General features: G+C 48.0%; 1 pseudogene; it reads right to left on the bottom strand.

Annotated features, from left to right (window-relative positions):
• LOC135553429 (asc-type amino acid transporter 1-like) overlaps positions 1–25,519 on the bottom strand; it is a 118,605-nt pseudogene that overhangs the window by 22,333 nt on the left and 70,753 nt on the right.

The raw sequence follows: 25,519 nt of genomic DNA, 5'->3' as shown, positions 1-25,519 counted from the left end.
GATTGGGGTAGTTCCTGCCAAGGCAGCAGCTACTCTTCCTGGGGTTAATTATGGATCCCCATTAGTTCCTGTCAAGGCAGCAGCTACTCTTCCTGGGGTTTGTTATGGATCCCCATTAGTTCCTGTCAAGGCAGCAGCTACTCTTCCTGGGGTTTATTATGGATCCCCATTAGTTCCTGTTGCCAAGGCAGCAGCTACTCTTCCTGGGGTTTATTATGGATCCCCATTAGTTCCTGTTGCCAAGGCAGCAGCTCCTCTTCCTGGGGTTTATTATGGATCCCCATTAGTTCCTGCCAAGGCAGCAGCTACTCTTCCTGGGGTTAATTATGGATCCCCATTAGTTCCTGTCAAGGCAGCAGCTACTCTTCCTGGGGTTTATTATGGATCCCCATTAGTTCCTGTTGCCAAGGCAGCAGCTACTCTTCCTGGGGTTTATTATGGATCCCCATTAGTTCCATGTAATAAAACACTACCCTTTTCCACCTGGACAAAAGGAACACCTACGTGAGAATGCTGTTCACTGACAACAGCTCAGCGTTCAACACCATAGTGCCCACAAAGCTCATCACTAAGATAAAGACCCTGGGATTAAACACCCCCCTCTGCAACTGGATCCTGGACTTCCTGACGTGCTGCCCTCCGGGTGGTCAGGGTAGGCAACAACACATCTGCCACGCTGATCCTCAACATAGGGGCCCCTCAGGGGTGCATGCTTATTCCCCTCCCGTACTCCCTGTTTACCCATGATTGAGTGGTCAAGCACGACTCCAACACCATCATTAAGTTTGCCGATGACACAAGGGTGGTAGGGCCCAATCACCGACAACGATGCGATGGCCTACAGGGAGGAGGTCAGAGAACTGGCAGCGTGGTGCCAGGACAACAAGCTCTCCCTCAACGATGAGACAGCCTATAGGGAGGAGGTCAGAGACCTGGTGGTGCCAGGACAACAACCTCTCCCTCAACGATGAGACAGCCTATAGGGAGGAGGTCAGAGACCTGGTGATACCAGGACAACAACCTCTCCCTCAACGATGAAACAGCCTATAGGGAGGAGGTCAGAGACCTGCAGTGGGGTGCCAGGACAACAACCTCTCCCTCAACGATGAGACAGCCTACAGGGAGGAGGTCAGAGACCTAGCAGTGTGGTGCCAGGACAACAACCTCTCCCTCAACGATGAAAGAGCCTATAGGGAGGAGGTCAGAGACCTAGCAGTGTGGTGCCAGGACAACAACCTCTCCCTCAACGTGATCAAGCCAAAGGAGATGATCGTGGACTAAAGGAAAAGGAGGACCGAGCACACGCCCAATCTCATCAACCGGGCTGTAGTAGAACAGGTTGAGAGCTTCAAGTTCCTTGGTGTCCACATCACCAACAAACTATCATGGTCCAAACACACCAAGACAGTCATGAAGAGGGCACGACAAAACCTATCCCCCCTCAGGAGACTAAAAAAGACTTGGCATAGGTCCTGAGATCCCCAAAAGGTTCTACAGCTGCACCATCGAGAGCATCCTGACTGGTTGCATCACTGCCTGGTATGGCAACTGCTCGGCCTCCGACCGCAAGGCACTACAGAGTGTAGTGCGTATGGCCCAGTACATCACTGGGGCCATGCTTCCTGCCATCCAGGACCTCTATATCAGGCGGTGTCAGAGGAAGGCCCTAAAAATTTCCAAAGACTCCAGCCACCCTATAGTCATAGACTGTTTTCTCTGCTACAGCATGGCAAGCGGTACCGGAGCGCCAAGTCTGGAGCCAACAGGACCCTGAACAGCTTCTCCCTCCAAGCCATCAGACTGATCAATAGTTAGTTAGATAGTTAACCAATAGTTACCCAGACTATCTGCATTGATGCTTTTCTATTATCTATCCATTACCCCTACCTACAGTATACTGCTGTTACTGTCTATTATCTATCCTTTACCCCTACCTACAGTATACTGCTGTTACTGTCTATTATCTATCCTTTACCCCTACCTACACTATACTGCTGTTACTGTCTATTATCTATCCTTTACCCCTACCTACAGTATACTGCTGTTACTGTCTATTATCTATCCTTTACCCCTACCTACAGTATACTGCTGTTACTGTCTATTATCTATCCTTTACCCCTACCTACAGTATACATCTGTTACTGTCTATTATCTATCCTTCACCCCTACCTACAGTATATGCATCTGTTACTGTCTATTATCTATCCTTTACCCCTACCTACAGTATACTGCTGTTACTGTCTATTATCTATCCTTTACCCCTACCTACAGTATACTGCTGTTACTGTCTATTATCTATCCTTTACCCCTACCTACAGTATACTGCTGTTACTGTCTATTATCTATCCTTTACCCCTACCTACAGTATACTGCTGTTACTGTCTATTATCTATCCTTTACCCCTACCTACACTATGCATCTGTTACTGTCTATTATCTATCCTTTACCCCTACCTACACTATGCATCTGTTACTGTCTATTATCTATCCTTTACCCCTACCTACAGTATACTGCTGTTACTGTCTATTATCTATCCTTTACCCCTACCTACAGTATACTGCTGTTACTGTCTATTATCTATCCTTCACCCCTACCTACAGTATACTGCTGTTACTGTCTATTATCTATCCTTTATCCCTACCTACAGTATACTGCTGTTACTGTCTATTATCTATCCTTTATCCCTACCTACAGTATACTGCTGTTACTGTCTATCTATCCTTTACCCCTACCTACAGTATACTGCTGTTACTGTCTATTATCTATCCTGTACCCCTACCTACAGTATACTGCTGTTACTCTCTATTATCTATCCTTTACCCTTACCTACAGTATACTGCTGTTACTGTCTATTATCTATCCTTTACCCTACCTACAGTATACTGCTGTTACTGTCTATTATCTATCCTTTACCCCCTACAGTATACTGCTGTTACTGTCTATTATCTATCCTTTACCCCAACCTACAGTATACTGCTGTTACTGTCTATTATCTATCCTTTACCCCTACCTACAGTATACTGCTGTTACTGTCTATTATCTATCCTTTACCCCTACCTACAGTATACTGCTGTTACTGTCTATTATCTATCCTTTACCCCTACAGTATACTGCTGTTACTGTCTATTATCTATCCTTTACCCCAACCTACAGTATACTGCTGTTACTGTCTATTATCTATCCTTTACCCCTACCTACAGTATACTGCTGTTACTGTCTATTATCTATCCTTTACCCCTACCTACAGTACACTGCTGTTACTGTCTATTATCTATCCTTTACCCCTACCTACAGTATACTGCTGTTACTGTCTATTATCTATCCTTTACCCCTACCTACAGTATACTGCTGTTACTGTCTATTATCTATCCTTTACCCCTACCTACAGTATACTGCTGTTACTGTCTATTATCTATCCTTTACCCCTACCTACAGTATACTGCTGTTACTGTCTATTATCTATCCTTTACCCCTACCTACAGTATACTGCTGTTACTGTCTATTATCTATCCTTTACCCCTACCTACAGTATACTGCTGTTACTGTCTATTATCTATCCTTTACCCCTACCTACAGTATACTGCTGTTACTGTCTATTATCTATCCTTTACCCCTACCTAGAGTATACTGCTGTTACTGTCTATTATCTATCCTTTACCCCTACCTACAGTATACTGCTGTTACTGTCTATTATCTATACCCCTACCTACAGTATACTGCTGTTACTGTCTATTATCTATCCTTTACCCCTACCTACAGTATACTGCTGTTACTGTCTATTATCTATCCTTTACCCCTACCTACAGTATACTGCTGTTACTGTCTATTATCTATCCTTTACCCCTACCTACAGTATACTGCTGTTACTGTCTATTATCTATCCTTTACCCCTACCTACAGTATACTGCTGTTACTGTCTATTATCTATCCTTTACCCCTACAGTATACTGCTGTTACTGTCTATTATCTATCCTTTACCCCTACCTACAGTATACTGCTGTTACTGTCTATTATCTATCCTTTACCCCTACCTACAGTATACTGCTGTTACTGTCTATTATCTATCCTTTACCCCTACCTACAGTATACTGCTGTTACTGTCTATTATCTATCCTTTATCCCTACCTACAGTATACTGCTGTTACTGTCTATCTATCCTTTACCCCTACCTACAGTATACTGCTGTTACTGTCTATTATCTATCCTTTACCCCTACCTACAGTATACTGCTGTTACTGTCTATTATCTATCCTTTACCCCTACCTACAGTATACTGCTGTTACTGTCTATTATCTATCCTTTACCTCTACCTACAGTATACTGCTGTTACTGTCTATTATCTATCCTTTACACCTACCTACAGTATACTGCTGTTACTGTCTATTATCTATCCTTTACCCCTACCTACAGTATACTGCTGTTACTGTCTATTATCTATCCTTTACCCCTACCTACAGTATACTGCTGTTCCTGTATATAGCCATGTTATTACCTGGTACTCCCTGTATATATCCATGTTGTTACCTGGTACTTCCTGTATATAGCCATGTTGTTACCTGGTACTTCCTGTATATAGCCATGTTGTTACCTGGTACTTCCTGTATATAATCATGTTATTACCTGGTACTTTCTGTATATAACCATGTTATTACCTGGTACTCCCTGTATATAGCCATGTTATTACCTGGTACTCCCTGTATATAGCCATGTTATTACCTGGTACTTCCTGTATATAGCCATGTTATTACCTGGTACTTCCTGTATATAACCATGTTATTACCTGGTACTCCCTGTATATAGCCATGTTATTACCTGGTACTTCCTGTATATAACCATGTTATTACCTGGTACTTCCTGTATATAGCCATGTTATTACCCGGTACTTCCTGTATATAGCCATGTTGCTACCTGGTACTTCCTGTATATAGCCATGTTATTACCTGGTACTTCCTGTATATAGCCATGTTATTACCTGGTACTTCCTGTATATAGCCATGTTATTACCCGGTACTTCCTGTATATAACCATGTTATTACCCGGTACTTCCTGTATATAGGCTTATTATTGTTACTCATTGTGTATTTATTATGGCTTCATTATTAAGTGTTATAACATTTCTATTATTTTATTTATAGATGAATTAATTCATTAATTCTCACCACGGCCACGGCGTTGGATGCCAAGAGCTCTTCGGGGGTCATGGAGGAGAAGTATGCAATGTTGGTCAGAGTGTAGACTAACGTCACCAGGGGAATGGATATGTAGATAGCCCGGGGCAGGTTCCTGGGATAAGAGACATATTTTACAGTAATATACCAGGTTCCTGTAAAACAGTACATTATATTACAGTAATATGTAGATAGCCCGGGGCAGGTTCCTGAGATAAGAGACATATTTTACAGTAATATACCAGGTTCCTGTAAAACAGTACATTATATTACAGTAATATGTAGATGGCTGGGGGCAGGTTCCTGAGATAAGAGACGTATTTTACAGTAATATACCAGGTTCCTGTAAAACAGTACATTATATTACAGTAATATGTAGATAGCCCGGGGCAGGTTCCTGAGATAAGAGACATATTTTACAGTAATATACCAGGTTCCTGTAAAACAGTACATTATATTACAGTAATATGTAGATGGTGGGGGCAGGTTCCTGAGATAAGAGACATATTTTACAGTAATATACCAGGTTCCTGTAAAACAGTACATTATATTACAGTAATATAGTACTGTAATAATATATTACAGTAATATGTAGATGGCTGGGGGCAGTTTCCTAGAGTAACAGGTAACATATTACAATAAAATGTCATGACACTGACAGACAGCAATAACAGGAGCATGTTACATATTGAAAAGCATTTGTAAATAACAATGACTTGTGACAGTCAACTCAGTAGACAGTCAACTCATTAGACAGCAGTGAGACAGTCAACTCATTAGACAGCAGTGAGACAGTCATCCCATTAGACAGCAGTGAGACAGTCATCCCATTAGACAGCAGTGAGACAGTCATCCCATTAGACAGCAGTGAGACAGTCAACTCATTAGACAGCAGTGAGACAGTCATCCCATTAGACAGCAGTGAGACAGTCAACCCATTAGACAGTCAACTCATTAGACAGCAGTGAGACAGTCAACCCATTAGACAGCAGTGAGACAGTCAACCCATTAGACAGCAGTGAGACAGTCAACTCATTAGACAGCAGTGAGACAGTCAACTCATTAGACAGTCAACTCATTAGACAGCAGTGAGACAGTCAACTCATTAGACAGCAGTGAGACAGTCAACTCAGTAGACAGCAGTGAGACAGTCAACCCATTAGACAGCAGTGAGACAGTCAACCCATTAGACAGTCAATATTACAGCAGTGAGACAGTCAACCCATTAGACAGCAGTGAGACATCAACCCATTAGACAGTCAACCCATTAGACAGCAGTGAGACAGTCAACTCATTAGACAGTCAACCCATTAGACAGCAGTGAGACAGTCAACCCATTAGACAGCAGTGAGACAGTCAACCCATTAGACAGTCAACCCATTAGACAGCAGTGAGACAGTCATCCCATTAGACAGCAATGAGACAGTCAACCCATTAGACAGCAGTGAGACAGCCAACCCATTAGACAGTCAACCCATTAGACAGCAGTGACAGTCAACTCATTAGACAGCAGTGAGACAGTCAACTCATTAGACAGCAGTGAGACAGTCAACCCATTAGACAGCAGTGAGACAGTCAACCCATTAGACAGTCAACCCATTAGACAGCAGTGAGACAGTCAACCCATTAGACAGTCATCCCATTAGACAGCAATGAGACAGTCAACCCATTAGACAGCAGTGAGACAGTCAACCCATTAGACAGCAGTGAGACAGTCAACCCATTAGACAGCAGTGAGACAGTCAACTCATTAGACAGTCAACCCATTAGACAGCAGTGAGACATTATCATTAGACAGTCAATCCATTAGACAGCAGTGAGACAGTCAACTTATTAGACAGCAGTGAGGCAGTCAACTCATTAGACAGTCAACCCATTAGACTGCAGTGAGACAGTCAACCCATTAGACAGCAGTGAGACAGTCAACTCATTAGACAGCAGTGAGACAGTCAACTCATTAGACAGTCAACTCAGTAGACAGCAGTGAGACAGTCAACTCAATAGACAGCAGTAAAACAGTCAACCCATTAGACAGCAGTGAGACAATCAACCCATTAGACAGCAGTGAGACAGTCAACTCATTAGACAGTAGTGAGACAGTCAACTCATTAGACAGTAGTGAGACAGTCAACTCATTAGACAGCAGTGAGACAGTCATCCCATTAGACAGCAATGAGACAGTCAACCCATTAGACAGCAGTGAGACAGTCAACCCATTAGACAGTCAACCCATTAGACAGCAGTGAGACAGTCAACCCATTAGACAGTCATCCCATTAGACAGCAATGAGACAGTCAACCCATTAGACAGCAGTGAGACAGTCAACCCATTAGACAGTCAACCCATTAGACAGCAGTGAGACAGTCAACTCATTAGACAGCAGTGAGACAGTCAACTCATTAGACAGCAGTGAGACAGTCAACTCATTAGACAGTCAACTCAGTAGACAGCAATGAGACAGTCAACTCAATAGACAGCAATAAAACAGTCAACCCATTAGACAGCAGTAAGACAATCAACCCATTAGACAGCAGTGAGACAGTCAACTCATTAGACAGTAGTGAGACAGTCAACTCATTAGACAGTAGTGAGACAGTCAACTCATTAGACAGTCAACTCATTAGACAGCAGTGAGACAGTCAACTCATTAGACAGCAGTGAGACAGTCAACCCATTAGACAGTCAACCCATTAGACAGCAGTGAGACAGTCATCCCATTAGACAGCAATGAGACAGTCAACCCATTAGACAGCAGTGAGACAGTCAACCCATTAGACAGTCAACCCATTAGACAGCAGTGAGACAGTCAACCCATTAGACAGCAGTGAGACAGTCAACCCATTAGACAGCAGTGAGACAGTCAACCCATTAGACAGCAGTGAGACAGTCAACCCATTAGACAGCAGTGAGACAGTAAACCCATTAGACAGCAGTGTCAACCCATTAGACAGTCAACCCATTAGACAGCAGTGAGACAGTCAACTCATTAGACAGCAGTGAGACAGTCAACTCATTAGACAGCAGTGAGACAATCAGCTCATTAGACAGCAGTGAGACAGTCAACTCATTAGACAGCAGTGAGACAGTCAACCCATTAGACAGCAGTGAGACAGTCAACCCATTAGACAGCAGTGAGACAATCAACCCATTAGACAGCAGTGAGACAGTCAACTCATTAGACAGTCAACTCATCTAGACAGCAGTGAGACAGTCAACCCATTAGACAGCAGTGAGACAGTCAACTCATTAGACAGCAGTGAGACAATCAACCCATTAGACAGCAGTGAGACAGTCAACTCATTAGACAGTCAACTCAGTAGACAGCAGTGAGACAGTCAACTCAATAGACAGCAGTAAAACAGTCAACCCATTAGACAGCAGTGAGACAATCAACCCATTAGACAGCAGTGAGACAGTCAACTCATTAGACAGCAGTGAGACAGTCAACTCATTAGACAGTCAACTCATTAGACAGCAGTGAGACAGTCAACTCATTAGACAGCAGTGAGACAGTCAACTCAGTAGACAGCAGTGAGACAGTCAACCCATTAGACAGCAGTGAGACAGTCAACCCATTAGACAGTCAACTCATTAGACAGCAGTGAGACAGTCAACCCATTAGACAGCAGTGAGACAGTCAACCCATTAGACAGTCAACCCATTAGACAGCAGTGAGACAGTCAACTCATTAGACAGTCAACCCATTAGACAGCAGTGAGACAGTCAACCCATTAGACAGCAGTGAGACAGTCAACCCATTAGACAGTCAACCCATTAGACAGCAGTGAGACAGTCATCCCATTAGACAGCAATGAGACAGTCAACCCATTAGACAGCAGTGAGACAGCCAACCCATTAGACAGTCAACCCATTAGACAGCAGTGACAGTCAACTCATTAGACAGCAGTGAGACAGTCAACTCATTAGACAGCAGTGAGACAGTCAACCCATTAGACAGCAGTGAGACAGTCAACCCATTAGACAGTCAACCCATTAGACAGCAGTGAGACATTAACCCATTAGACAGTCATCCCATTAGACAGCAGTGAGACAGTCAACCCATTAGACAGCAGTGAGACAGTCAACCCATTAGACAGCAGTGAGACAGTCAACCCATTAGACAGCAGTGAGACAGTCAACTCATTAGACAGTCAACCCATTAGACAGCAGTGAGACAGTCAACTCATTAGACAGTCAATCCATTAGACAGCAGTGAGACAGTCAACTTATTAGACAGCAGTGAGGCAGTCAACTCATTAGACAGTCAACCCATTAGACTGCAGTGAGACAGTCAACCCATTAGACAGCAGTGAGACAGTCAACTCATTAGACAGCAGTGAGACAGTCAACTCATTAGACAGTCAACTCAGTAGACAGCAGTGAGACAGTCAACTCAATAGACAGCAGTAAAACAGTCAACCCATTAGACAGCAGTGAGACAATCAACCCATTAGACAGCAGTGAGACAGTCAACTCATTAGACAGCAGTGAGACAGTCAACTCATTAGACAGTAGTGAGACAGTCAACTCATTAGACAGCAGTGAGACAGTCATCCCATTAGACAGCAATGAGACAGTCAACCCATTAGACAGCAGTGAGACAGTCAACCCATTAGACAGTCAACCCATTAGACAGCAGTGAGACAGTCAACCCATTAGACAGTCATCCCATTAGACAGCAATGAGACAGTCAACCCATTAGACAGCAGTGAGACAGTCAACCCATTAGACAGTCAACCCATTAGACAGCAGTGAGACAGTCAACTCATTAGACAGCAGTGAGACAGTCAACTCATTAGACAGCAGTGAGACAGTCAACTCATTAGACAGTCAACTCAGTAGACAGCATGAGACAGTCAACTCAATAGACAGCAGTAAGACAGTCAACCCATTAGACAGCAGTAAGACAATCAACCCATTAGACAGCAGTGAGACAGTCAACTCATTAGACAGCAGTGAGACAGTCAACTCATTAGACAGTAGTGAGACAGTCAACTCATTAGACAGTCAACCATTAGACAGCAGTGAGACAGTCAACTCATTAGACAGCAGTGAGACAGTCAACCCATTAGACAGTCAACCCATTAGACAGCAGTGAGACAGTCATCCCATTAGACAGCAATGAGACAGTCAACCCATTAGACAGCAGTGAGACAGTCAACCCATTAGACAGTCAACCCATTAGACAGCAGTGAGACAGTCAACCCATTAGACAGCAGTGAGACAGTCAACCCATTAGACAGCAGTGAGACAGTCAACCCATTAGACAGCAGTGAGACAGTCAACCCATTAGACAGCAGTGAGACAGTCAACCCATTAGACAGCAGTGAGACAGTCAACCCATTAGACAGTCAACCCATTAGACAGCAGTGAGACAGTCAACTCATTAGACAGCAGTGAGACAGTCAACTCATTAGACAGCAGTGAGACAATCAACCCATTAGACAGCAGTGAGACAGTCAACTCATTAGACAGCAGTGAGACAGTCAACCCATTAGACAGCAGTGAGACAGTCAACTCATTAGACAGCAGTGAGACAATCAACCCATTAGACAGCAGTGAGACAGTCAACTCATTAGACAGTCAACTCAGTAGACAGCAGTGAGACAGTCAACCCATTAGACAGCAGTGAGACAGTCAACTCATTAGACAGCAGTGAGACAATCAACCCATTAGACAGCAGTGAGACAGTCAACTCATTAGACAGTCAACTCAGTAGACAGCAGTGAGACAGTCAACTCAATAGACAGCAGTAAAACAGTCAACCCATTAGACAGCAGTGAGACAATCAACCCATTAGACAGCAGTGAGACAGTCAACTCATTAGACAGTAGTGAGACAGTCAACTCATTAGACAGCAGTGAGACAGTCAACCCATTAGACAGCAGTGAGACAGTCAACTCATTAGACAGCAGTGAGACAGTCAACTCATTAGACTGCAGTGAGACAATCAACCCATTAGACAGCAGTGAGACAGTCAACCCATTAGACAGCAGTGAGACAGTCAACTCATTAGACAGCAGTGAGACAGTCAACTCATTAGACAGCAGTGAGACAGTCAACCCATTAGACAGTCAACCCATTAGACAGTCAACCCATTAGACCGCAGTGAGACAGTCAACTCATTAGACAGCAGTGAGACAGTCAACCCATTAGACAGCAGTTAGACAGTAAAGTTAATGAATATAATCTGAGCATTGGAAGCAACAAGGAAACTGCCACAACATGACCACATGTAAAGTCAATATATTAATGTATGACAACAGGTGCTCTTCCACTGTCCACCACTAGATGGCGATATGACGACACAGTTCGTTGCGCAGATTCTCCACCCTTCTCCTGAAGTGTGCACTTGGAAAAATCGCTTCAGTTAATGTTTAGAGCAGACCAATGCTTTGAAATTCATTACAGGGAGTGTGCAAGCGCACACCTTGTTAGAAGGGTAAAAAATGGGACGTAGCCTAAAGCTAGAGGTCTAGAGGTCTATCCTGATTAAATTGGGATATAGCCTGAATCTAGAGGTCTATCCTGATTAAATTGGGACGTAGCCTACATCTAGAGGTCTAGAGGTCTATCCTGATTAAATTGGGATGTAGCCTACATCTAGAGGTCTAGAGGTCTATCCTGATTAAATTGGGATGTAGCCTACATCTAGAGGTCTAGAGGTCTAGAGGTCTATCCTGATTAAATTGGGATGTAGCCTACATCTAGAGGTCTAGAGGTCTATCCTGATTAAATTGGGACGTAGCCTACATCTAGAGGTCTAGAGGTCTATCCTGATTAAATTGGGACGTAGCCTGAATCTAGAGGTCTAGAGGTCTATCCTGATTAAATTGGGACGTAGCCTGAATCTAGAGGTCTATCCTGATTAAATTGGGACGTAGCCTACATCTAGAGGTCTAGAGGTCTATCCTGATTAAATTGGGACGTAGCCTACATCTAGAGGTCTAGAGGTCTATCCTGATTAAATTGGGATGTAGCCTACATCTAGAGGTCTAGAGTTCTATCCTGATTAAATTGGGACGCAGCCTACATCTAGAGGTCTAGAGGTCTAGAGGTCTATCCTGATTAAATTGGGATGTAGCCTACATCTAGAGGTCTAGAGGTCTATCCTGATTAAATTGGGATGTAGCCTACATCTAGAGGTCTAGAGGTCTATCCTGATTAAATTGGGATGTAGCCTGAATCTAGAGGTCTATCCTGATTAAATTGTGACGTAGCCTACATCTAGAGGTCTAGAGGTCTATCCTGATTAAATTGGGACGTAGCCTACATCTAGAGGTCTAGAGGTCTATCCTGATTAAATTGGGACGTAGCCTACCAGGTTCCTGATTAATTGGGACGCATGCTAAATCTAGAGATCTATCCTGATTAAATTGGTACGTATCCTAAATCTAGAGATCTATCATGATTAAATTGGGACGGAGCCTAAATCTAGAGATCTATCCTTACTTGCGTGGCTCCACCACCTCCTCAGTGACGTAGTTCAGGAAGTTCCAGCCGCTGAAGGCGAAGGAGGCCTGGAGGAAAGCCAGAGCTATCTGACCGACAGACGGGTCCCGTGTGAACTCAAACGCCTGACTGGGTCTCAGAGCATCATAGTGACCTGGTGGGAGGGAGAGAGAGAGAGAGAGAGGGAGAGAGAGAGAGAGAGAGAGAGAGAGAGAGAGAGACAGAGACAGAGAGAGAGAGAGAGAGAGAGAGAGAGGGAGAGTAAGACAGAGAGAGTAAGACAGAGAGAGAGAGAGAGTAAGACAGAGAGAGAGAAGAGAGAGAGAGAGTAAGACAGAGAGAGAGAGAAAGAGAGAGGGGGAGAGAGAGAGGGAGAGACAGAGAGTAAGACAGAGAGAGAGAGTAAGACAGAGAGAGAGAGAGACAGAGAGAGAGAGAGAGGGAGAGAGAGAGAAGAGAGAGAGAGAGTAAGACAGAGAGAGAGAGAGAGAGAGAGAGTAAGACACAGAGAGTAAGACAGAGAGAGACAGAGAGAGAGAGAGAGTTTAAGACAGAGAAGAGAGAGAGAGAGAGAGAGAGAGAGTAAGACAGAGAGAGAGAGAGACAGAGAGGGGGAGAGAGAGAGGGAGAGAGAGAGTAAGACAGAGAGAGAGAGTAAGACAGAGAGAGAGAGAGAGACAGAGAGAGCAGAGAGATCAGAGAGAGAAGAGATGGAGAGAGTAAGACAGAGTTTAGAGAGAGAGAGAGAGAGTAAGACAGAGAGAGAGAGGGAGAGTAAGACAGAGAGAGAGATAGAGACAGAGAGAGAGACAGAGAGAGAGAGAGAGAGAGAGAGAGAGAGAGAGAGAGAGAGAGACAGAGAGAGAGAGAGGGGAGAGTAAGACAGACAGAGAGAGAGTAAGACAGAGAGAGAGTAAGACAGAGAGAGAGTAAGACAGGAAGAGAGAGAGACAGAGAAGAGAGAGAGAGAGAGAGAGAGAGAGAGAGAGAGAGAGAGAGAGAGAGAGAAAGACAGAGAGAGAGAGAGAGTAAGACAGAGAGAGAGAGAGAGCCTAGATTAAGATTTTACTGATGAGGATTGCTTCTGAAATAATACACTCACACAGTTACACCTAGTTACACACACACACACACACACACACACACACACACACACACACACACACACACACACACCATCATCACCAGCCCTCAGTCGAAAGAGGCGTGACAGTGAGTAGTGAGACAGTAGTGATTCAACATGTGACCAGACGGAGAGATCTCCAGTATCTGATGGTGCTTGTTACAATCTGGGACATGATTCCTATCCACACAGATACTGCCCGATACACAGTGTTTAATGGCAGACAGATACTGACCGATACACAGTGTTTAATGGCAGACAGATACTGACCGATACACAGTGTTTAATGGCAGACAGATACTGCCTGATACACAGTGTTTAATGGCAGACAGATACTCCCTGATACACAGTGTTTAATGGCAGACAGATACTCCCTGATACACAGTGTTTAATGGCAGACAGATACTCCCGATACACAGTGTTTAATGGCAGACAGATACTGCCCGATACACAGTGTTTAATGGCAGACAGATACTCCCGATACACAGTGTTTAATGGCAGACAGATACTCCCTGATACACAGTGTTTAATGGCAGACAGATACTGCCCGATACACAGTGTTTAATGGCAGACAGATACTGCCTGATACACAGTGTTTAATGGCAGACAGATACTGCCCGATACACAGTGTTTAATGGCAGACAGATACTCCCGATACACAGTGTTTAATGGCAGACAGATCACACAGTGTTTAATGGAAGACAGATCACACAGTGTTTAATGGCAGACAGATACACAGTGTTTAATGGCAGACCACACAGTGTTTAATGGCAGACAGATCACACAGTGATCTGTCTGCCTCAGATCACTCCGTGCCCCTCTCCGCCAGACCCTCTCCGCCTGCCTCTCTCCGCCACCTCTTCCGCCAGACCCTCTCTCCGCCTGCCTCACACCGTGCCTTCTCCGCCTGCCCCTCTCAGACAGATCTCTCCGCCTGCCCCTCTCCGTGTTTAATGCCAGCCTCTCTCCGCCTGCCCGATCACCGTGTTTAATGGCAGACAGATACTGCCTGCAGATCTCCACTGCCTTTCCGGCAGACAGATCTCCGTGTTTCCGTCTGCCTCTCTCCGACAGATCACTCCGCCTGTCTCTCCGACTGATCACTCCGCCTGCCTTCTCCGCCTGCCCCTCTCCGACAGATCTCTCCGTGCCTCTCTCCGCCTGCCTCTCTCCGCCTGCCTTCTCCGCCTGCCTCTCCGCCTGCCTCTCTCCGCTGCCTCTCTCCGTCTGCCTCTCCGCCTGCCTCTCTCCGCCTGCCTCTCTCCGTCTCCGCCCGCCTCTCTCCGCCTGCCTCTCTCCGCCTGCCTCTCTCCGTCTGCCTCTCCGCCTGCCTCTCTCCGCCCGCCTCTCTCCGCCTGCCTCTCTCCGCCTGCCTCTCTCCGCCTGCCTCTCTCCGCCTGCCTCTCTCCGCCTGCCTCTCTCCGCCTGCCTCTCTCCGCCTGCCTCTCTCCGCCTGCCTCTCTCCGCCTGCCTCTAACCCTCCCCAAAACAGGGCCCAGTGACAGTATGATAGTGATAGGGATAGGGCTAGCTAGACAGACAGCCAATTTCTCCTTTTTCTCATTACGGAGCAGCAGCCACCAGGCCAGGAGTTTCATCTCCCAGCCATCAGGCCAGGAGTTTAATCTCCCAGCAGCAGGCCAGTTTAATCACCAGGCCACCAGGGAGTTTCATCTCCCAGCAGCCACCAGGCCAGGAGTTTCATCTCCCAGCAGCCACCAGGCCAGGAGTTTCATCTCCCAGCAGCCACCAGGCCAGGAGTTTAATCTCCCACCTCTACGGAGCAGCAGCCACCAGGTCAGGAGTTTAATCTCCCAGCAGCCTCCAGGTCAGGAGTTTAATCTCCCAGCAGCCACCAGGCCAGGGGTTTCATCTCCCAGCAGCCACCAGGCCAGGGGTTTCATCTCCCAGCAGCCACCAGGCCAGGAGTTTAATCTCCCACCTCTAGGGGGCAGCAGCCACCAGGCCAGAGGTTTCATCTCCCAGCAGCCACCAGGCCAGGAGTTTAATCTCCCAGCAGCCACCAGGCCAGGGTTTCATCTCCCAGCAGCCACCAGGTCAGGGTTTCATCTCCCAGCAGCCACCAGGCCAGGGGTTTCATCTCCCAGCAGCCACCAGGCCAGGAGTTTAATCTCCCACCTCTAGGGGCAGCAGCCACCAGGCCAGGGGTTTCATCTCCCAGCAGCCACCAGGCCAGGAGTTTAATCTCCCACCTCTAGGGGGCAGCAGCCACCAGGCCAGGGGTTTCATCTCCCAGCAGCCACCAGGCCAGGAGTTTCATCTCCCAGCAGCCACCAGGCCAGGGGTTTCATCTCCCAGCAGCCACCAGGTCAGGAGCAGGAGGGAGCAGAGGAAGGGTTGTTAAGGGTGTGATCCCTCCCAGGTGATTATTGATCTGAGAAGCTGATCGAGGGAAGCCTCCTGACGTGGCAGGATTCATATTGGATATCTTTTGTTTTGGACAGGATCAGATCTGTCGTATAATATTGTTTTGTCAACCATTTGAACATTGAGAAGCTGCTTGGTCTGGTCTCAGCTGAACTCCCCTGGACTCCTGGTAAGTCTCCTTCATCTACACCAGGGGTTAGTAAGAGTCTCTGGGATTCAGGCGTCTGTAACAGTAGTGTCAAAGATGTTTAGAACTGACCCAAGATAGACCACAGCCTGTCGTTTCCAATGGGAGTAAATGAATCATAGTGGGCAGAACAAGTAAGGAGGTGGGCAGAGCCAAGCTTGAGTTAGCGAGATCCTATTGGTGCATTCTAGCATGTATTTGCATATTTCTGTTAGAGAACGCCTACTTTGTGAAGTGAGCGTGTGTGAAATAACTCAATTCGCCCTTTTTCGCTCTTTCTGAAGAATGCAATTAAAAAAAAACTTTGACAAAGAGTAAAGTCTACAAAACTTAGTCCACTCTGTTGTTTTGGAAACAAACAAAAAAAAACGTATTGAGATCAAATGTTTAATCAATGAGAAAATGTACAGAATGTCACAGCCAAAATAACATCTCACACCATCTTCCCCCCACTGCCAGCCACTGGGCTTCCTCTCATCACCATATTTGGTAGTGAATGGAAACGCCAACAAAAAGCTTCACATTTATACATCCGGTGAAATATCTGGCTCGTTATTCTATCTGTGGTAGTGTCTAGACACGTCCACTAGGTGGAAGCAGAGGCTATTAATTTCCTCACTCCAGTCATGTGACCTGAAGTTCAGGACTGTAATCAGTATGGTGAGGAGCATCATAAAGAAGCAGTTCAAACTCACATTTATCCTGTGATTCAGAGACAATTATAAGGACAGCTGGCAAGTGAGAACAAAAGAGACTCTTATTTGTGACACTGAGATTCCTTTTGGGGTTAAAAGTGAACGCTTTAAGAAGGTTTAACTTTAAAAACTTTAAAATTACATTGGTGTTCAACCTCTGTGTGTGTTGGTCCGTGTGTCTCAGACCTCTGTGTGTGTTGGTCCGTGTGTCTCAGACCTCTGTGTGTTTGTCTGTGTGTCTCCAACGTCTGTGTGTGTGTGTCCGTGTGTCTCAGACCTCTGTGTGTGTGTCTGTGTGTCTCAGACCTCTGTGTGTGTGTCCGTGTGTCTCAGACCTCTGTGTGTTGGTCCGTGTGTCTCAGATTGTCCGTGTGTCTCAGACCTCTGTGTGTTTGGACGTGTGTCTCAGACCTCTGTGTGTTTGTCCGTGTGTCTCAGACCTCTGTGTGTTTGTCCGTGTGTCTCTCTGTGTGTGTTGGTCCGTGTGTCTCAGACCTCTGTGTGTTTGTCCGTGTGTCTCAGACCTCTGTGTGTGTGTCCGTGTGTCTCCAACGTCTGTGTGTTTGTACGTGTGTCTCAGACCTCTGTGTGTTGGTCCGTGTGTATCAGACCTCTGTGTGTGTGTCCGTGTGTCTCAGACCTCTGTGTGTGTGTCCGTGTGTCTCACCTGTGTGTTGGTCAGTGTGTCTCAGTGTGTTGTCCGTGTGTCTCAGACCTCTGTGTGTTGGTCAGTGTGTCTCAGACCTCTGTGTGTGTGTCCGTGTGTCTCAGACCTCTGTGTGTTTGTCCGTGTGTCTCAGACCTCTGTGTGTGTGTCCGTGTGTCTCAGACCTCTGTGTGTTGGTCAGTGTGTCTCAGACCTCTGTGTGTGTGTCCGTGTGTCTCAGACCTCTGTGTGTTTGTCCGTGTGTCTCAGACCTCTGTGTGTTGGTCCGTGTGTCTCAGACCTCTGTGTGTGTGTCCGTGTGTCTCAGACCTCTGTGTGTTTGTCCGTGTGTCTCAGACCTCTGTGTGTTGGTCAGTGTGTCTCAGACCTCTGTGTGTTTGTCCGTGTCTCTCAGACCTCTGTGTGTGTGTCAGTGTGTCTCAGACCTCTGTGTGTTTGTCCGTGTGTCTCAGACCTCTGTGTGTTGGTCAGTGTGTCTCAGACCTCTGTGTGTTTGTACGTGTGTCTCAGACCTCTGTGTGTTGGTCCGTGTGTCTCAGACCTCTGTGTGTGTGTCCCTGTGTGTCTCAGACCTCTGTGTGTTGGTCCGTGTGTCTCAGACCTCTGTGTGTTGGTCCGTGTGTCTCAACACGTGAACAGCGTTTGAGAACAAGACGTTTAAAATACTTTTCAACTCAAAACACTTATTTTCTTTTCCCTTTTTTATGCATTTTGTTAACCACAGGGAAGGGACACAGCAGGACACTGGCTGTCTGAATTAACCACAGGGAAGGGAAGGGACACAGCAGGACACTGGCTGTCTGAATTAACCACAGGGAAGGGACACAGCAGGACACTGGCTGTCTGAATTAACCACAGGGAAGGGACACAGCAGGACACTGGCTGTCTGAATTAACCACAGGGAAGGGACACAGCAGGACACTGGCTGTCTGAATTAACCACAGGGAAGGGACACAGCAGGACACTGGCTGTCTGAATTAACCACAGGGAAGGGACACAGCAGGACACTGGCTGTCTGAATTAACCACAGGGAAGGGACACAGCAGGACACTGGCTGTCTGAATTAACCACAGGGAAGGGACACAGCAGGACACTGGCTGTCTGAATTAACCACAGGGAAGGGACACAGCAGGACACTGGCTGTCTGAATTAACCACAGGGAGGGATACAGCAGGACACTGGCTGTCTGAATTAACCCCAGGGAAGGGACACAGCAGGACACTGGCTGTCTGAATTAACCACAGGGAAGGGAAGGGACACAGCAGGACACTGGCTGTCTGAATTAACCACAGGGAAGGGACACAGCAGGACACTGGCTGTCTGAATTAACCACAGGGAAGGGAAGCAGGACACTGGCTGTCTGAATTAACACAGCAGCAGGACACTGGCTGTCTGAATTAACCACAGGGAAGGGACACAGCAGGACACTGGCTGTCTGAATTAACACACAGGGAAGGGACACAGCAGGACACTGGCTGTCTGAATTAACCACAGGGAAGGGACACAGCAGGACACTGGCTGTCTGAATTAACCACAGGGAAGGGACACAGCAGGACACTGGCTGTCTGAATTAACCCCAGGGAAGGGACACAGCAGGACACTGGCTGTCTGAATTAACCACAGGGAAGGGACACAGCAGGACACTGGCTGTCTGAATTAACCACAGGGAAGGGAAGGGACACAGCAGGACACTGGCTGTCTGAATTAACCACAGGGAAGGGACACAGCAGGACACTGGCTGTCTGAATTAACCACAGGGAAGGGACACAGCAGGACACTGGCTGTCTGAATTAACCACAGGGAAGGGACACAGCAGGACACTGGCTGTCTGAATTAACAGCAGGACACTGGCTGTCTGAATTAACCACAGGGAAGGGACACAGCAGGACACTGGCTGTCTGAATTAACCACAGGGAAGGGACACAGCAGGACACTGGCTGTCTGAATTAACCACAGGGAAGGGACACAGCAGGACACTGGCTGTCTGAATTAACCACAGGGAAGGGACACAGCAGGACACTGGCTGTCTGAATTAACCACAGGGAAGGGAAGCAGGACACTGGCTGTCTGACACAGCAGGACACTGGCTGTCTGAATTAACCACAGGGAAGGGATACAGCAGGTCACTGGCTGTCTGAATTAACCACAGGGAAGGGATACAGCAGGACACTGGCTGTCTGAATTAACCACAGGGAAGGGATACAGCAGGACACTGGCTGTCTGAATTAACCACAGGGAGAGACACAGCAGGACACTGGCTGTCTGAATTAACCACAGGGAAGGGACACAGCAGGACACTGGCTGTCTGAATTAACCACAGGGAAGGGACACAGCAGGACACTGGCTGTCTGAATTAACCACAGGGAAGGGACACAGCAGGACACTGGCTGTCTGAATTAACCACAGGGAAGGGATACAGCAGGACACTGGCTGTCTGAATTAACCACAGGGAAGGGACACAGCAGGACACTGGCTGTCTGACACAGCAGGACACTGGCTGTCTGAATTAACCACAGGGAAGGGACACAGCAGGACACTGGCTGTCTGAATTAACCACAGGGAAGGGACACAGCAGGACACTGGCTGTCTGAATTAACCACAGGGAAGGGAAGGGACACAGCAGGACACTGGCTGTCTGAATTAACCCAGGGAAGGGACACAGCAGGACACTGGCTGTCTGAATTAACCACAGGGAAGGGACACAGCAGGACACTGGCTGTCTGAATTAACCACAGGGAAGGGATACAGCAGGACACTGGCTGTCTGAATTAACCACAGGGAAGGGACACAGCAGGACACTGGCTGTCTGAATTAACCACAGGGACACAGCAGGACACTGGCTGTCTGAATTAACCACAGGGAAGGGACACAGCAGGACACTGGCTGTCTGAATTAACCACAGGGAAGGGACACAGCAGGACACTGGCACAGCAGGACACTGGCTGTCTGAATTAACCACAGGGAAGGGACACAGCAGGACACTGGCTGTCTGAATTAACCACAGGGAAGGGACACAGCAGGACACTGGCTGTCTGAATTAACCACAGGGAAGGGACACAGCAGGACACTGGCTGTCTGAATTAACCACAGGGAAGGGACACAGCAGGACACTGGCTGTCTGAATTAACCACAGGGAAGGGACACAGCAGGACACTGGCTGTCTGAATTAACCACAGGGAAGGGACACAGCAGGACACTGGCTGTCTGAATTAACCACAGGGAAGGGACACAGCAGGACACTGGCTGTCTGAATTAACCACAGGGAAGGGACACAGCAGGACACTGGCTGTCTGAATTAACCACAGGGAAGGGACACAGCAGGACACTGGCTGTCTGAATTAACCACAGGGAAGGGACACAGCAGGACACTGGCTGTCTGAATTAACCAAGGGAAGGGACACAGCAGGACACTGGCTGTCTGAATTAACCACAGGGAAGGGAAGGGACACAGCAGGACACTGGCTGTCTGAATTAACCACAGGGAAGGGACACAGCAGGACACTGGCTGTCTGAATTAACCACAGGGAAGGGACACAGCAGGACACTGGCTGTCTGAATTAACCACAGGAAGGGGAAGGGACACAGCAGGACACTGGCTGTCTGAATTAACCACAGGGAAGGGACACAGCAGGACACTGGCTGTCTGAATTAACCACAGGGAAGGGACACAGCAGGACACTGGCTGTCTGAATTAACCACAGGGGGAAGGGACACAGCAGGACACTGGCTGTCTGAATTAACCACAGGGAAGGGACACAGCAGGACACTGGCTGTCTGAATTAACCACAGGGGGAAGGGACACAGCAGGACACTGGCTGTCTGAATTAACCACAGGGAAGGGACACAGCAGGACACTGGCTGTCTGAATTAACCACAGGGAAGGGACACAGCAGGACACTGGCTGTCTGAATTAACCACAGGGAAGGGACACAGCAGGACACTGGCTGTCTGAATTAACCCAGGGAAGGGACACAGCAGGACACTGGCTGTCTGAATTAACCACAGGGAAGGGACACAGCAGGACACTGGCTGTCTGAATTAACAGCAGGACACTGGCTGTCTGAATTAACCACAGGGAAGGGACACAGCAGGACACTGGCTGTCTGAATTAACCACAGGGAAGGGACACAGCAGGACACTGGCTGTCTGAATTAACCACAGGGAAGGGATACAGCAGGACACTGGCTGTCTGCAGGGAAGGGACACAGCAGGACACTGGCTGTCTGAATTAACCCCAGGGAAGGGATACAGCAGGACACTTGCTGTCTGAATTAACCACAGGGAAGGGATACAGCAGGACACTGGCTGTCTGAATTAACCACAGGGAAGAGATACAGCAGGACACTGGCTGTCTGAATTAACTACAGGGAAGAGATACAGCAGGACACTGGCTGTCTGAATTAACCACAGGGATGGGACACAGCAGGACACTGGCTGTCTGAATTAACCACAGGGAAGGGACACAGCAGGACACTGGCTGTCTGAATTAACCACAGGGAAGGGAAGGGACACAGCAGGACACTGGCTGTCTGAATTAACCACAGGGGGAAGGGACACAGCAGGACACTGGCTGTCTGAATTAACCACAGGGAAGGGACACAGCAGGACACTGGCTGTCTGAATTAACCACAGGGAAGGGACACAGCAGGACACTGGCTGTCTGAATTAACCACAGGGAAGGGACACAGCAGGACACTGGCTGTCTGAATTAACCACAGGGAAGGGACACAGCAGGACACTGGCTGTCTGAATTAACCACAGGGAAGGGACACAGCAGGACACTGGCTGTCTGAATTAACCACAGGGAAGGGACACAGCAGGACACTGGCTGTCTGAATTAACCACAGGGAAGGGACACAGCAGGACACTGGCTGTCTGAATTAACCACAGGGAAGGGACACAGCAGGACACTGGCTGTCTGAATTAACCACAGGGAAGGGAAGGGACACAGCAGGACACTGGCTGTCTGAATTAACCACAGGGAAGGGACACAGCAGGACACTGGCTGTCTGAATTAACCACAGGGAAGGGACACAGCAGGACACTGGCTGTCTGAATTAACCACAGGGAAGAGACACAGCAGGACACTGGCTGTCTGAATTAACCACAGGGACACTGGCTGTCTGAATTAGGGACACAGCAGGAACTGGCTGTCTGAATTAACCACAGGGAAGAGATACAGCAGGACACTGGCTGTCTGAATTAACCACAGGGAAGGGACACAGCAGGACACTGGCTGTCTGAATTAACCACAGGGAAGGGAAGGGACACAGCAGGACACTGGCTGTCTGAATTAACCCCAGGGAAGGGACACAGCAGGACACTGGCTGTCTGAATTAACCACAGGGAAGGGACACAGCAGGACACTGGCTGTCTGAATTAACCACAGGGAAGGGATACAGCAGGACACTGGCTGTCTGAATTAACCACAGGGAAGGGACACAGCAGGACACTGGCTGTCTGAATTAACCACAGGGGAGGGACACAGCAGGACACTGGCTGTCTGAATTAACCACAGGGAAGGGACACAGCAGGACACTGGCTGTCTGAATTAACCACAGGGAAGGGACACAGCAGGACACTGGCTGTCTGAATTAACCACAGGGAAGAGATACAGCAGGACACTGGCTGTCTGAATTAACCACAGGGAAGGGAAGGGACACAGCAGGACACTGGCTGTCTGAATTAACCACAGGGAAGGGACACAGCAGGACACTGGCTGTCTGAATTAACCACAGGGAAGGGAAGCAGGACACTGGCTGTCTGAATTAACCACAGGGAAGGGACACAGCAGGACACTGGCTGTCTGAATTAAGCAGGACACTGGCTGTCTGAATTAACCCCAGGGAAGGGACACAGCAGGACACTGGCTGTCTGAATTAACCACAGGGAAGGGAAGGGACACAGCAGGACACTGGCTGTCTGAATTAACCACAGGGAAGGGAAGGGACACAGCAGGACACTGGCTGTCTGAATTAACCACAGGGAAGGGACACAGCAGGACACTGGCTGTCTGAATTAACCACAGGGAAGGGACACAGCAGGACACTGGCTGTCTGAATTAACCACAGGGAAGGGACACAGCAGGACACTGGCTGTCTGAATTAACCACAGGGAAGGGAAGGGACACAGCAGGACACTGGCTGTCTGAATTAACCACAGGGAAGGGACACAGCAGGACACTGGCTGTCTGAATTAACCACAGGGAAGGGAAGGGACACAGCAGGACACTGGCTGTCTGAATTAACCACAGGGAAGGGACACAGCAGGACACTGGCTGTCTGAATTAACCACAGGGAAGGGACACAGCAGGACACTGGCTGTCTGAATTAACCCCAGGGAACCACAGCAGGACACTGGCTGTCTGAAGGGAAGGGACACAGCAGGACACTGGCTGTCTGAATTAACCACAGGGAAGGGACACAGCAGGACACTGGCTGTCTGAAGAAGTAGAGGGAGGTACTGTGTTGAGGGAGGTGCTGTGTTGAGGGAGGTGCTGTGTTGAGGGAGGTGCTGTGTTGAGGGAGGTGCTGTGTTGAGGGAGGTGCTGTGTTGAGGGAGGTGCTGTGTTGAGGGAGGTACTGTGTTGAGGGAGGTGCTGTGTTGAGGGAGGTGCTGTGTTGAGGGAGGTGCTGTGTTGAGGGAGGTGCTGTGTTGAGGGAGGTACTGTGTTGAGGGAGGTGCTGTGTTGAGGAGGTGCTGTGTTGAGGGAGGTGCTGTGTTGAGGGAGGTGCTGTGTTGCTGTGTTGAGGGAGGTGCTGTGTTGAGGAGGCTGTGTTGAGGGAGGTGCTGTGGAGGAGGCGCTGTGTTGAGGGAGGCGCTGTGTTGAGGGGGTGCTGTGTTGAGGGAGGTGCTGTGTTGAGGGAGGTGCTGTGTTGAGGGAGGTGCTGTGTTGAGGGAGGTGCTGTGTTGAGGGAGGTTCTGTGTTGAGGGAGGTGCTGTGTTGAGGGAGGTGCTGTGTTGAGGAGGGAGGTGAGGTGCTGTGTGAGGGAGGTGCTGTGTTGAGGGAGGTGCTGTGTTGAGGAGGTGCTGTGTTGAGGAGGTGCTGTGTTGTGCTGTGTTGAGGAGGTGCTGTGTTGAGGGAGGTACTGTGTTGTGTTGTTGAGGGAGGTGCTGTGTTGAGGAGGTGCTGGTGAGGGAGGCTGTGTTGAGGGAGGTGCTGTGTTGAGGGAGGTGCTGGTGCTGTGTTGAGGGAGGTGCTGTGTTGAGGGAGGTGCTGTGTTGGGAGGTGCTGTGTTGAGGGAGGTGCTGTGTTGAGGGAGGTGGTGCTGTGTTGAGGGAGGTGGTGCTGTGTTGAGGAGGTGCTGTGTTGAGGAGGTGCTGTGTTGAGGGAGGTACTGTGTTGAGGGAGGTGCTGTGTTGAGGGAGGTGCTGTGTTGAGGGAGGTGCTGTGTTGAGGGAGGTGCTGTGTTGAGGGAGGTACTGTGTTGAGGGAGGTGCTGTGTTGAGGGAGGTGCTGTGTTGAGGGAGGTGCTGTGTTGAGGGAGGTGCTGTGTTGAGGGAGGTGCTGTGTTGAGGGAGGTGCTGTGTTGACAAAAACCTAAAGGTACACCAGGACTGAGTTTGGGGAAACACTGGGATAGGGGGCAGCATTTTCACTTTTGGATGAAAAGCGTGCCCAGATTAAACTGCCTGTTACTCAGTCCCAGATGCTAATATATGCATAGTATTAGTAGTTATGGATGGAAAACACTCTGAAGTTTCTAAAACTGTTTGAATGATGTCTGTGAGTATAACAGAACTCGTATGGCAGGCATAAACCTGAGACAAAATCCAACCAGGAAGTGGGAAATCTGAGGTTGGTCGTTTTTCAACTCAGCCCCTATTGGGCATAACACA

The sequence above is a fragment of the Oncorhynchus masou genome, chromosome 2 (assembly GCF_036934945.1).
Source record: "Oncorhynchus masou masou isolate Uvic2021 chromosome 2, UVic_Omas_1.1, whole genome shotgun sequence".
Taxonomy (NCBI): domain Eukaryota; kingdom Metazoa; phylum Chordata; class Actinopteri; order Salmoniformes; family Salmonidae; genus Oncorhynchus; species Oncorhynchus masou.
The sequence above is the reverse complement of the archived record's forward strand: the minus strand, read 5'-3'. Positions and strand labels throughout refer to the sequence as shown.